Source organism: Vombatus ursinus, unplaced genomic scaffold (genome assembly GCF_900497805.2).
Source record: "Vombatus ursinus unplaced genomic scaffold, bare-nosed wombat genome assembly UNPS02011700.1, whole genome shotgun sequence".
Taxonomy (NCBI): Eukaryota; Metazoa; Chordata; class Mammalia; order Diprotodontia; family Vombatidae; genus Vombatus; species Vombatus ursinus.
This window is the reverse complement of record NW_020951478.1, coordinates 7,372,480-7,378,925: the sequence shown is the minus strand read 5'-3', so window position 1 is coordinate 7,378,925 and position 6,446 is coordinate 7,372,480. Positions and strand designations below refer to the sequence as shown.

Sequence of the window (6,446 nt, the reverse complement as noted above, 5' to 3'; positions counted from 1 at the left end):
AAAATACTTTCCATGTCTTTATCCAGAACTCCAAAATCTCAGAATTAGAAAGGACCTCTAAGATCATGTAATCCATGCCATGTCTAAATGGGAGTGGTCATACAGTCTCTGCTTGAAAATGTACAGTGATAAAGAATACCTTATCTACTATGGCCACCCATTCCACATTGGGCAACTCTCATTGTTAGGAAATTTTACCTTCCATTAAACTAAGGTCAATGATGGAAAATTAAATAGGATAGTACTGAGGAGAGAATCCTTGACATGACATTAACCATTTTCTAGGGGGACTTCAATTCTCTCTCTCTCTGTCTCTCTGTCTCTGTCTCTGTCTCTGTCTCTGTCTCTCTCTCTCTCTGTCTCTCTCTCTCTCTCTCTCTCTCCCCCTCCTTTTCCCTCTCTCCTCCATCTCTCTGTCTCTGTCCTTTGTGTGTCTCTGTCTTTTTTCTCTGTCTCTATCTCTTCCTTGCCCCAACACTCCTTGTGTACAGTTATTCTATCATCTACAAATCCACCTAATTATACTGTCATCCATCTCACACTCTCTGTATCATGAACACAGACATTACAATCCATGTAATATGGATATAATCCATACAATCCATGTCAAATATCCTCTTAAAATTCATATTCATGGTGTTTAGTTATAGATGAATAGACTATTAGAATTGGAATTGGACATGATTGATCAACTAGTCCAGTCGTCTTCTTCTCACCATCCCTACCCTTCATCTCATAGATGAAGAAGATCAGGGATGTTAAGAGATTTACCCAATGTCACATAAGTAGTGATTGTCAGAGCCAGTACTATACCCAAGTATCCTGAATTCCCAGTGATCTTTCCATGATCACATAAAGCTCCTATCAATCAACAAACATAAACATTTATTAAGCACTTACTATGTGCCAAGCACTGTATCATATGTTGGGAATACAAAGATAAAAGCGAAAACTGCCCTCGACCTTGAGGAGTTTATAGTATATATACATGTATACATATACACACATGTGATGTGTTCACATACGTGTATATAATATGTACATAATTTATAAGGCACTTTGGAGGTTAAGACATTAAGAGCGAGGCAGATCAGGGAATGCTTCTTGCAGAAGGTAGCATTTGAGCTGAGCTTGAAGGATTCCAGGGATTCTAAGAGCGATGGGTGTGCATAATCTAATTACTTTAGATTAACTATCTCAGAGAGATGGGTGTGCAGTCCAGGTACAGAGAAGAGCAAGTGCAAAGGTATAGTCAAATAAGTCAGAAGAAAAGGCAACAAGCTTGGTTTTGGACATACTGACCTCTTCGGGGTAGGCTTTGTGACATTTCTTTCCTCTTTTGCCTCAGTTTCCTTATTCATCCTTGCCCTTTCTCACTGAGGGATCAGGAATCACAATGACAGTCATTTTCAGCTTGAGTCTTGACTTACAGCAGCTTCCTCACCACTTCTGTATTGGGTGTTTTTACCGTAAGATATCCTCTTTATTTTGAAGAGAAGAAATAAGACCTAGAAAATGGCTGAGCAGGACGGGTTACTTTGAATGAATCTGTCTTGCCTTCCTAGATCAGTTCATACTATGAGCTCAAGGTAGATTTCACCATACTCAGCACTACAGACCTACTAGGCATTCTCCTCGTGGCCAAAATTCATTTTGGCTCCAAATGTAGCTTTTTTATCCCTCCCCCAGCAGTTTGTCCTTCTCTTATTTCAGTCTCCAACAGAGATAGTAATTCCCTGAAAAAAGAACCCCCACCTCTTTTCCAAGATTAGCAGACGCCAGTCTCTTCAGGAGATAAACCGGAGGCTAAGCTGGATGCTCTGGTCTAGTAAATCACCTCTCAGCCCTTCAGCACAGCAACACTCCAACCCAGGGATGAAGTGATTGATGGGACAGTTCAAGAAAGCCTGCATTCTTGCTGTCTGGCAAAATAATAAATAAACATACATCACTTTTAATGGACTTTGGAGAGGTGAACAACTCAAATCTGGTTAACATATGAAAGTGGTAAACTTTTATATGTAATCTTGAAGCTATTGCTTTTGAAAATGATCTAGCTGGTCTGTTTTTTCTAAAATGAAAGAGGATTAAGTACCTCGCAGTGAACCACGGTCATCGTTGGCTCCAATTCTAGGGGTGCAGAAGTGTTAGAGTGAGTGTACTCCCACGGAACAACATCAGCGTCACTTCAAGCCACTGCTTTCTCACCAGGAGTGATTACTAAGTCCTGACAGAATGGCATGCTTGGGACCAGGGGGGAATTTTCACTTTCATCTTCATCTTCAGCAACAGCAGCAGCAGCAACAGCACCACATTTTACATTTCCAATGGTGTCGGCAGTTCATAAAGTTTTTACACATATATCCATCCATCCATTAATCATTTAGGACCTATTATATTCCCAGCACTGCCCAGGGTGAGGGAACTAAAAGAAAAAGCAAAGGCAGTCCCAGACCCCCAAAAAGTTTATGTTCTATAAACATTTTCATAGATTAAGACAAGATCAATATATGTCACACACACACACACACACACACACAAACACACACACACACACACATACAAATGTGGACAGGCAGAGAAAGAGAAAAAAAGGAGAGGAGAGGAGAGGAGGGGAGAGGAAAGGAGAGGAGAGGAAAGGAGAGGAGAGGAGAGGAGGGGAGAGGAAAGGAGAGGAGAGGAGAGGAGAGGAGAGAGAACACAGAGTGTTTCTTTTGGAGGGACACTAACAACTAATAACTAGAGGAATCAGAAAAAGACTCTTGAAGGAGGTGGCAGCAGAGCAAATCCTTCAAGGACATTAAGGGTTACCAAAGGAGGAGGGAAGGAGGGCAAGCATTCCAAATGTGTAGGGCAGCCTGGGCAACGTTATGGAGATAGGGGATGGAATGCTGTTTATGGAGAACAGGAAAATGGCCAGTTTGGCTCAAATGTAGAGTGTGTGAGGGAAGATAATGTGAAATCAATCTGGAAAGATAGTTTGAAGCCAGACTGTCAAGAGCTTTAAATGCAAAACAGAGGCGTTTTCATTTTATCTTAGAGGAACCACTGAATTTTCTTGAGCAGGGGGATAGACATGGCCAGAACTAGGCTTTGAAGCTATCAGTTGGAAGCTCCGTAGAAGATGAACTAGAGAGGAGAGAGAGATGGGAAGTAGGAATAGCAGTTAGGAAGCTATTTCCATGGTTCAACTAAAAGGTAGTGAGAGTCTGGGCAAGAGTGGGTGTAGTGTGAGCACAAAGACGAAAAAGGATTCCAGAGGTGCTGAGGAGGTCGAATTAAGAGGTAGAAAATAATACAGGAGCAGGAGGTAGAAATCAGAAAGCAGTGTATTGGATATGAGAGGTATAGCAGATAAGAAACTAGATTTCACATCAGATGATTCCAACCCTGTCACTAATCAATCCTGTGACCTTGCCCAAGTCACATCTCTTCTCTCAGACTTGGTTTGTTCATCTATAAAATGAGAGCATTGGATTACTCAATCACGGCTTCTTTAACCTAGAGCACATGAATTTATAAATAAAAAAAAATAAGGGGAAACTAGGCGGCACACTGGATAGAGCATTGGCCCTGGAGTCAGGAAGACCTAAGTTCAAATCCAGCCTCAGACACTACTAGCTAACTGTGACCCTGGGCAAATCACTTAACCCCCATTGCCTCCAAAATTAAAATAAAATAAAATAAAATCTTACTTTAAATAGTCAATAAAGTTAAATAAATAAAATAAAAATACACAAGATTGCAAAGGAAAACAATTATATTGAAATATATTTATATATATCTAATATATATCAGAATATATAATTATATTGATATTATATATTTTACATAATACATAATTATGAAATTAGAATAGGTATTAAACATTTGAACATGTAGATATAACATATATAAATATAATTGGTATCCTTTGTGATCACATGTATTTTATCTGAAACATTAGCCTTTAGGGGACAGCTAGGTGGTACAGTTGATAGAGCACCGGTTCTAGAATCAGGATGATCTAGGTTCAAATACAGCCTTAGATACTTCCTAGCTCTGTGAGCCTGAGCAAGTCACTTCATCTTAATTGCTGAAGGAAAGAAGAAAGGAAGAGAAAAAAATTATCCTTAGGAGTACATAGGCTTCACAAGGCCACACAAGGATAGTCCAGTCCAACCCCTTGCCTAGGTTATCTCTAATGTCCTTTACAATTCTTAAAATGTAAGATTCTATTGTCTTTTTCTCCCAGCACCCATCATTAAATATTGATTGAATTGAATCGGATGAGCATAGCCCTGGCACCTCTAAGTGAGAACAGCTAAGCCAAGACCCAGAACTAGGGTGAATGCCCAGTGGTTTTTGCTCAAGTAAGTGAAATCTGTCCTAGGTCAGACTAATGATAATCTAATTTATCCATCAAGAGAAGCCAGACTGTCTGGGCCAGTTATAGAAGGTGGCAAGATGAAGAAAGAAGAGTGAGAATCTTGGGAAAATAGCTTGTCTCCTGGGATTCCACTGGCAAAAACAAAGGCTTCCAGGCACTAAGTTCTGGTTTGGCCTATGGATGGGAAGGCAATTCAGCCCTGGCCGAGGGAGCCAGACAGCTAGTGGCCTGCCTAAGGATAGGGAACAACCTAGGGATGAGAGGAAAGGCTAAGAAGTGTCCATCCTTATCTTACCTACCCACAATAAGCTTGCAAAGGTCCCTTCAGGTGCACGGTGCTAGGGAGAAAAGGAGAAAATGGTAGACTATGCCTTCCTAAAGACATACCTTCCTCCCCCACCCCAGGAAATATTTCTTTCCCCTCCCTGTAGGCTTTCCCATCTTTCCCAGGGCCTGGAATCTGAAATTTGGGAAGAAAATCCAGTTTAAAAAATACAAACATCAAGAAAGGAGCAGATTAACTCCAGTAAAACAGTAAAACAAAGGACAACACCAAGATAGATAAGGGGAAGTGGGAAGGGAATAAACATTTATATAGCACCTACTCTGTGCTAGGCACTGTACTAGACAGCTTTTAAAATTTTGTTTTTTATTTTGGTTTTACAAATATCATTTATTTGATCCTCATAACAAGCTTGGGAGGTAGTTGCTATTATTAGCCCCCATTTAACAGTTGAGGAAATTGAAGCAAACAGAGGATACGTGACTTGCCCAGGGCCACACACACTAGTAAGTGTCTGAGGCTGGATCAAACTCAGGTCTTCCTGACTCCAAGTCTAGCACTCTGTCCACTACCCCACCTAGTTGGTGGACAGACTTTGACCGTGCTCTGACCCCTATCAAGTCCTGGGTAAAATGAGAACAAGGCAATACCAAATATCAAGTGTAGAAAAAGAAGACCAAGTTATAAAGAGAGAGGGAGAGAAGCCCAGAGATGCTTATCACTAAGACACGTAGTATCACGTAGACCCCTTCTCAAAATAATGTTTTTGAATGCATAAAATAAGACATAAAATTACAAAGGAAACCAATTATATTGAAATACAGTTTATATATACATTTATATGTATATATGGGTGTATATATATACATACATATACAAACATACATATACATACACATACACATACACATACAAAACATACATACATACATATATATAAATTTCATGGACTCCAGGTCAAGAACTCCATTGGGTTAGATAATCAGTAAGCTCTCTCTGAATCCCACATAACCTTTTGAGGGCTTCGAAGAGGTTGGTTTTAAGTCATCTTCACCAGAAGCATCTATTTCTTCACTACATTTATCACTCCACTTCCAAATCCCCAAGTCATCAAGCTCCCTGGATGCCAAGTGTGAAGAAATAATTAATTAGGTTTTAGAAATAGCTGCCACAGTCTATTTAAATAAGAAGCCATCTGATGGTTGGGGTTGGGATTGGCGGCCTTCTTAGCAGTACTCCCATGGTATCCTAGCGTCTTGATCACTACCCACCTATCCAAATGTAGTAACTATCACTTCCCTTCCTCAGAGGACCAACTAAAACGGCATTTTGTACAGGAAGCCTTTCCCAAACTCTCTTAATTCCACTACCTTCCCTCTGTTCATTATTTCCTATAGATCCTTTATATAGCTTGTTTGTACATATTTATTTCCTTGTAGTCTCCTTAGACTCACAGGTTATGTGTGGTTTTGTCCTTCATCCTCAAAGAGGACCGTGACATCAGGAAGATGATGCAATTGACTTTGATTTAAGTGAGGGAGGGCTGTGCAAGGTCACCAGCCTCACTTTCTCCTCCAGAGCCATCTGGGTTCTGTGGTCAGCTACAGATCAGGACGACTAGAGATGGCCCAGGATGCATTTGGCCTTTTTAAGCTAAGGTCTTTCTGAGTTCTCACTCTGACTGAGGCAACACCCATTCCGTGATTAGGGCTGTTTTTCTGAGCTGCTCAAAGCCAGGGGCTATCATTTGCCTTTTTTTTTTTTTTTAATCCCGAGGGCATACCACAGTGCCTG

General features: G+C 40.5%; 1 long non-coding RNA gene across 1 annotated transcript; it reads right to left on the bottom strand.

Moving 5' to 3' along the window:
* Positions 1-453: 453 nt before the first annotated feature.
* Positions 454-5,987, bottom strand: LOC114039238. Its single transcript, XR_003568647.1, has 3 exons — positions 5,583-5,987; positions 2,096-2,425; positions 454-1,922 (listed from the first exon to the last, which is right to left on the bottom strand). It is a non-coding gene; the product is annotated as an uncharacterized LOC114039238 (long non-coding RNA).
* Positions 5,988-6,446: the final 459 nt, after the last annotated feature.